General features: G+C 42.5%; 1 non-coding gene across 1 annotated transcript; it reads left to right on the top strand.

The window, feature by feature from the left end:
• The first annotated feature begins 6,363 nt into the window (after positions 1-6,363).
• On the top strand, positions 6,364-6,467 carry LOC125369622. The gene has a single exon (XR_007215299.1). It is a non-coding gene; the product is annotated as a small nucleolar RNA R71 (small nucleolar RNA).
• Positions 6,468-8,133: the final 1,666 nt, after the last annotated feature.

The following is an 8,133-nucleotide window of genomic DNA, read 5'->3' as shown; positions in this document are numbered from 1 at the left end:
CATGGCGTCATATGAAATTGGGTGGATGTAGAGACAACCCTGATACTCCTCCCCCGAGATTTCTTGTTCAAATTCCATAATCCCAAATGCATTCCAAATTGTGGGACCGACATCGAGAACTCCCTTCCCCAAGCCTAAAATAAATTGCATCAGTCGATGCCGTTTGTGATCTGTTCTTTGCGGGAAGAAGGTGTCTTTGAGGAACTCGATCGTAAGCTCACGGTAGGTTGGCTCAATGATGTCAAAGAATCTCGCATATGGCAGAGTCTCGATCAGTGTGTGCACATCTTGAGCCAATCCCACTCTCTCTAGGGATGTGAAGTCTATGCAACGGCCCGCCATCACTTGCTTCCATCTCATGACTTGGAATCTACTTTCATTGTCGCATTAGGGAATGTCCACAATGGATGACGGCCAGTGTGGATGGATTCACAACAGTGCTCTCCGAGGTCGGACTATTTGCTGTGGTGGTGGAGGTGGAAGTCTTTGGTCAGTTACAGTCTTGTGGAGGAAAACGTTCCTTCACCACGCGATCGCTGTCTTTGGTAGCGACGCGTTTCAGCTTACTTTCTCGAGATTTATCGCGTCCGTCATATCACCTAATGCAACGAATTATTAGTTTTTTGTAAAAATTCAAGTTAATGAAAGAAATAATCTACCGAATCAACAGCATAATGATTATACTTCGACTAACCAAAACTTGTACAAACTAATAAACCGATATATATCAATCTAATTTATCATGAACCAGCAATTGCAATTTAAATCTAAACATTATTCATGCTGTAGGCACATTTTATTTCCACCAAAACCCCACACTTATCAATTTCATAACCAACTACACCACAAACACAACAACTAATGTAGATTAACCTAACCAAGGTCATATAGTTACAATATAGAGCCACTAAAATATCCTAGCATGTCCTAACAAAAGTATATGTCTAAAATAGAAGTGAAATCATAATAATAAATAAAAAAAATATATATAATGCAACAAATGAAGGGACTTACTTGAGTTCGCTTAGGAAAGTGAGAAGGGTGAGATAGGGGTATAAGAACAACACCTTTGAGCTAAGAAAAACAAAAGGGAAGCAAAATTTTCGGAGGCCTCCACTTCTTATAGGCACGGTTTCAAAGACGGGTGAGGTAAGGCCGTATTGATCAAGACGCTAGGACTCACCGTACGATCCTTTAACCTTCTTTGGATGCTCCTTGGCACGGGCATTGGCACAGCCGTGCTTCCCAGCACGGCTAGGGGTTGTGTCCCGTGCTGCCTTCGGAAGCCGTGACAATTACTCTTTATCCTTCAACACGGTCTTGACTCTAGTCGTGCTCATCGCGGCCGGTGATACAATTGTGATGGACATGCAACCGTGATGAAACGGAGTGTTTCTGGGTTTGCCTTTTGCAGACTCGAGTCGCCTTGCCCCCATACCTATAATTAACACATATGCATGTAATTAGATCATTAAACAAGTAGATATGGTCAAACGGAAGAGTTTGTCCTCTTCGATTCTATAAGTCCGAAAAATTAAAATTAACCTAATTATTCTTTAAGCAACTATAATAAAGTCAAATGAAAATAATGAAACAATCGCAACTAATTAAAAACATGAAAGTATAATCCAAGTCGAATGTACAAGTGCTTATTTGTAGAGTCTTAAGCGTGACTTATTCGGATCACCCTTCTGCATGCATACAAAGCCAGTCAACTCGTTGCTCACTATCCAACGAGTTACAATGATATCGCTTTAGCCGATGGCCGCTCACTTTGAAGTTCCCCTTCTAGATGATGCAACTCTATCACTCCATATGGAAAGACTTGTCCGATCCGAAATGGTCCGGACCAACGAGTCTCAGAGCTTCCGGAACAGAAGGCGAGAGTTGTAAAGCAACACTCGATCCCCAACCCGAAATTCCTTAGGCTCACGAATCCTTTGATCATGCCATTTCTTAGTCCTTGCTTTGTAAGTTGAGGAGTTTTCGACACTGGCGCCACTCATCTAGCTCACTCACCGCCATTGTCGCTTCTTACCGCAGAATCAATATCAAAGTTACAAGTTCTAAGGGCCCAAAGTGCCCTATGCTCTAACTCAGCGAGGCAAATGACATGACTTTCCATAAACAAGGCGATAGGGCGTAAAACCTATAGATGTCCTCAAAGCAGTCCTAAACGCCTATAATGCATCATCTAACTTAAGAGTCCAGTCCTTCCCACCGGTACTAACGGTTCTCTCTAAAATACGTTTAATACCCCTATTAGTTACCTCAACCTGCCCACTAGTCTGAGGGTGATAGGGAGTAGAGAACCGATGAGTAACTCCGTACCGCTTAAGTACTTTCTCTAATTGGGTGTTGCAGAAATGTGTTCCTCTATCACTAATAAGCGCCCTAGGTATGCCAAACCTAGCAAACAATCGCTTAAGGAACTGCAGACAACCCTAGCATCATCAGTGGCTATAGCCTGAGCTTCAGGCCACTTAGAGAAATATTCAACATCAACCATAATGTACTTATTACCATATGAAGAGGGAAAGGGTCCCATAAAGTCGATGCCCCAGACATCAAAAATCTCAACGACTTGCACACTGGTTTGGGGCATCTCATCACGAGAAGAGATATTACCTCGTATACCGGCAAGGGTCACAAACCTTAACAAATTTCCGTGCATCTTGGAAGAGCGTAGGCTAATAGAATCCCGCCTCTAGCACCTTCCCTCGCAGTATGGTTTGCTGCTTGATGACCTCCGATGGGTCCCTCATGGCATTGCTTCAATATTTGGAGAGTCTCTCGCCATATACACAGCGAATCACCTGATCTGCACATACTTTAAACAAAAGGGATCTTCCCAAATATAGTATTTCAAATCGTGAAGAATTTCTTCTTTCGACACGTCATACCCTTTGGTAGAACCCTAGCAACCAAATAGTTAGCATAATCAGAAAACCAGGGAGTATCAGTGTATACCTGAGTGACATACAAATGTTCTTCTGGAAATCGATCATCTATGGTCGTCTCATCAAGTGCATCTAAGTGAGGATTTTCCAATCTCGATAAATGGTCCGCTACCAGATTCTCCGCGCCCTTCTTATCCTTGATCTCGACGTCAAATTCCTGTAACAAAAGAATCCACCGAATCAATCTCGGTTTCGCATCATTTTTTAAGAATAAGTACCTCAATGCCGAGTGGTCCGTGAAGACAATGGTTTTGGAGAGAACGAGGTATGATCTAAACTTGTCGAAGGCGTAAACAACCGCCAATAACTCCTTCTCTGTGGTGGTGTAGTGTTCCTGGGCTCCTATCAAGGTCTTGCTAGCGTAGTAAATGGGTTGAAACTTCTTTTCAATCCTCTGTCCAAGCACGCCCAATCGCATAATCACTAGCATCGCACATCGTTCAGGCAATTGAGAAACCATGATTGGGGTCAAGAAGTTTCTTAAGTAACTCAAAAGTCGCCACGCATGCATCATCAAAAATAAAAGGTACATCCTTAACTAACAATTGAGTGAGGGCCTAGCAATCTTAGAAAAATCTCTAATAAATCTCCTATAAAACCCTGCATGGCCCGTAAAACTCCTAACAATTTTACCGTAACTAGGAGGAGGTAGCTTAGATATTACTTCTACCTTAGCTCTATCCACCTCCATCCCGACCGAGAGATCTTATGCCCTAAAACAATCCCTCTCACCATGAAATGACATTTTTCCAGTTTAGTACCAAGTTAGCCTCAATACATCTAGCTAACATGCGCTCAAGGTTTGCCAAACAAAGAGAGAAAGAATTACCAAAATAGAGAAGTCATCCATAAATACCTCCATAGACTCCTCAATCATGTCCTCAAAATAGCCATCATGCACCACCGAATGTAGTCGGTGCATTGCACAATCCGAATGGCATCCGTCTATAAGCAAACGTCCCATAAGGGCGGTGAAGGTAGTCTTCTCTTGGTCCTCGGTGCAATAGGAATCCGAAAGTAACTGAAAAGCCATCAAGAAAACAATAAAACATGTGACTCGCTAAACGCTCAATCATCCGATCAATGAAAGGAAGAGGAAAGTGGTCCTTTCGAGTTGCATCATTAAGCCTACGGTAATCAATGCAAACTCGGAAGCTTCCCATACCGTCCGAAGCCTGGATCGACTCATCCTTCTCATTCCTTACCACTATGATGCCTCCTTTCTTGGGTACAACCCGCACAGGACTAACCCACGAATCGCCGGGAAATGGGATATATCAAACCCTGCATCAAGAAGTTTAATTACCTCCTTCTTTACCACTTCTTTCATGTTCGGATTGAGTCGCTTTGAGGTCGAATGACCTACCAAACTGTCCCCCAATGAAATCTTATGAGAGCGAAACTTGGATTTATGCCCGGGATATCGGCTATATTGAAAGCAAAGGCCTTCTTGTACTTAGAACTTCCAACAAAGCATGGCTTGTTCTTCGTGAGTTAGATCTACCGCTATGATTATCGGTAAGCGCTTCTCTTCATCCAGGAAGGCATAAACCAAGTGGCTCAGAACTCCTTCAGTTCTAAACCGGGTGGGTCCTCGAATGAAGTCTTTACTTTCCTCACCCTGCACTGGCCAAGAAAAGATAGGGATCAGTTGACAAGCTCGGCTTAGAAGCTAATAAAACAAATGAGTTGCTCCAACACTTGCTGGACAACTCCTCCTCATCCTCAGCCTAATGCTACTTGCAAAGGGTCGAATAACATAAAATTTCTTGTAAATGGGACTCAACCACATCATCAATCACATCAATAGAACATACAGATATCATAGTCCGATCATGGAAGGGCTGTGTCAAAGGTAATGGTCTCATCATTAACTCTAAGCTTAAGCTTTCCATCGCTACATCGATAACGACCCTCGATGTAGCTAGAAAGGCCTACCAGGGATAAGAGGCGGTGCTATCACCCTCCATATCCATTACCACAAAATCTACAGGGAAAGATAAATTTATCTACCTTTACAAGTACATCTTCAACAATACCTCTAGGAATTTTAATGATCCTATCCGCTAATTGAACACTCATCCTAGTAGGCTTTGGCTCATGCAACCCTAATTTGGCAAATAAACTAGTGGGCATTAAGTTAATACCGGCTCCTAAATCACCAATGCACCACTAATTGATAAATCACCAATCATATAAGGGATAGTAAACTCCTGGATCTCGCTCGCCTGAGTGGCGCTTGTTCCGAGAATAGCCGAACACCTCATTAGCACCACCGACCAAGATCCTCCAACTTCCTCTTGTTGCTCAAAATCTCCTTTAAGAACTTGGCGTATTTCACATCCGTGAAATTGCCTCAACAAAAGGTAAGTTAATTTTCACCGCTTAAATAAGTCAAGAAATCCCATCAGATTGCTTGTCCACCATATCCCGCTCCTCAACCTTGCAGGATATGGTACCGGGCCGATGCTCCCGCATGTGGCTCTTTGCCCGCTTCTTTCTTTCTCTCATTCTCTACCATCTCAAGGTCCGGTCCTTCCTTACCGGCTCGACCGCACGATTGTATTATCCTTATCGCCTAAAGGCGAAGAACCAACAAATTCTTAATTGAACGCAATGATAGCTTTGCAATGCTCCCCTGGTTTGACTCAGAGGTGCTAGGGAGCGATCCGAAGGTCTCTCCGAAAGCATCTTAGAAATTTGGCCAATTTGAGTCTCCAAGTTCAATCGAGCTCGATTCCTAAGTGCACTATCACCTCACTGGAATCTTGTTTCGATATGTCACAAACTTCATCATGAGCTCCTCTAAATTTGACTTCTTTTCGGGAAGGAGCTTGTGCAGCCCAACCGGTTGTTACCGTGGCTTGATGACGCTCTTTGAAACCTAGCGGACCCTCGGGCATTATTGTTCCTCCAACTAAAATTGGGGTGATTCGCGCCATCCAGGGTTGTATGTATTACTGTAGGGTTATTCTCACTGTCTTGGGCATTCCCCATATAATCAACCTGTTCAACATCGGAAGATATAGTAGAATTAGATGGAAAACTAATAGAAGATGAAGTAACATACCTCCCGTAAGATACCCCAGACTGTAATGCGGGCCACCACAAAACTCGCACCAACGCTCACGCGTGAACCCAGATTCTGAGTTGGTCGATCTTCTTGGCTAGAAGCTCTACTTGAGCCGCCAAGGCTGCCGTAGAGTCCACTGGTTGACCACTCCTTGTCTTCCCCGGTCGGCTCTAGAGGATTGCCACCGATAGTTGTTCATGGCCATTTCATCAAGTTCTCGAGCTTGCTCGCCGGGCTCCATCGCTAGCGCCCACTACCGCAAAGATCCACCATCTCGCCTCATTCGCGAGGTTCAACCCACTGTGAAGGTCCGAACTGCATCCACACCGCAATCCGTGATGTGGGCGTATCTCAAAAGATCTTTAAATCTCTCCCATGCATCGACATGCTTTCATCATCAAACGCACAAAAGAAGATATGTCATTTCTAAGTTTAGCAGTTTAAGCGGAGGAAAATACTTATATAAAAATTTTCGGCCAACGCCCGGTGTAGTGATCGTCACAGGAAGAGACAACCATCTCTTTGCTCGTCCTCAAGGAAAATGGAAGATTTTCAAACTGAATGGCATCATCGGTTGTTCCATTTATTTTGAATGTGTCACAAATCTCTAAAAAGTTGGAGATATGTGCATTGGGATCCTCACGGGCAATCCTCCAAACCGCACACTTTGTTGGATCATCCGGATAACATTGGCCTTTATCTCAAAATTGTTGGTCACATGAAGAGTTGGCCCCATCCAAAGATGGTTGAGCAAACTCACATCGCTCTCTAATCCTCACTCCAGCTGGGGGTTGGTTTTCCATCGTGTCTAGTCTATCCACAGTACCTCAACCTCAATCTCCTCCTCTTCTAATCTGCAACCTCTTCCTTAAGAGTCCGAGGGATTGTTCTGGATCGATAGAGGCTCTATAAGATTCGGAGTTTGAGCTCCGGTCATAAACCACCAAACCGAAAGTTCACACAACCACCGATCAACAAAAATAATATAATAATAAATAATAATAAAATTAAAGAATAAATGAATAAAACAAATAATGACTAAATTAACACAAAAACAATTCACTCTAGTTCACCACAAGTTCCCGGCGAATGGTGCCAAAACTTGATGGGCTCTTTATGCAACCTACACCTAAGGCGGAACCTACCGATGCAAATTTAGCACTAGTGAGTATCAAGGTCGATCCCGAGATCGGGTGAACCTAGAGTTACTACTACTTGCTATGTTATCTAGTCTGAAATAGGTGTGAAAGTTCTAACATACCACCTAATGGTTATGAGTGCAATTAAGTAAATGAAGGACAACAATGGACAATTAAAAGACAATTGTAAAGAGAGAAATAAATCCAAAGGGAGCCTAAGTGATGGAATTCTAAAGATGAATTTTATGGATTGCCGATCTTGCTTACCCGTTTAAATCCTCGAATTGAATCTCTTGCCTCTCTCGAGCTACTGGATTCCTAAACTCGCACTAACCTAATGGAATCTCTTCCTATCGACACAAATTAGCATTAAGTATGATTTAAGACTATTAAGAGTTGTTAGTTCTTAATCCGGCGAGTAAATCAACCTCATCTCTAAGTGTTAACTCACCTCCACTATTCAAAACCACGTAACAAGTCTCAATGTCAAGAAACAACCTAATAAACAATTAATCCAACGCCTCAAATTAATCGATCAAACTTTATTATCGAATAGCAAGAAGATTGCAAGAATGATAATTATAAAAACTAACAATTAAGCATAATCCATCAACAAAGGTGAACCCTAATGGATTCAAAAGATCTATCATGTTCATAACAAAGCAACAAAATAAGGAAAACAAATTAAAGGTATGTACACCCTTCTTTTCAAGTCGAGAAACCCTAAATTTGCAATTCAAAATCTCAAACCCTATGCCTCTTGAATGCTCCCAAAGTTTGTCTTGATCTTCAATTCGATGTTGGAATAAGTGGAATCCCTTCAATTGATGAAAATTGATCTCCATACAATTGAGGTATAGGAAATATTTGATTAAGTGTGTCTTGGAATCGAGTCCAAAAATCGTCCTCTTCAATTAGAATTCAAAATCGCCCATATAGTTGATTCAAGACCACGAGTCCA

This window comes from Ricinus communis, chromosome 3 (genome assembly GCF_019578655.1).
Source record: "Ricinus communis isolate WT05 ecotype wild-type chromosome 3, ASM1957865v1, whole genome shotgun sequence".
Classification (NCBI taxonomy): domain Eukaryota; kingdom Viridiplantae; phylum Streptophyta; class Magnoliopsida; order Malpighiales; family Euphorbiaceae; genus Ricinus; species Ricinus communis.
This window is presented reverse-complemented; position numbering and strand designations above follow the sequence as displayed.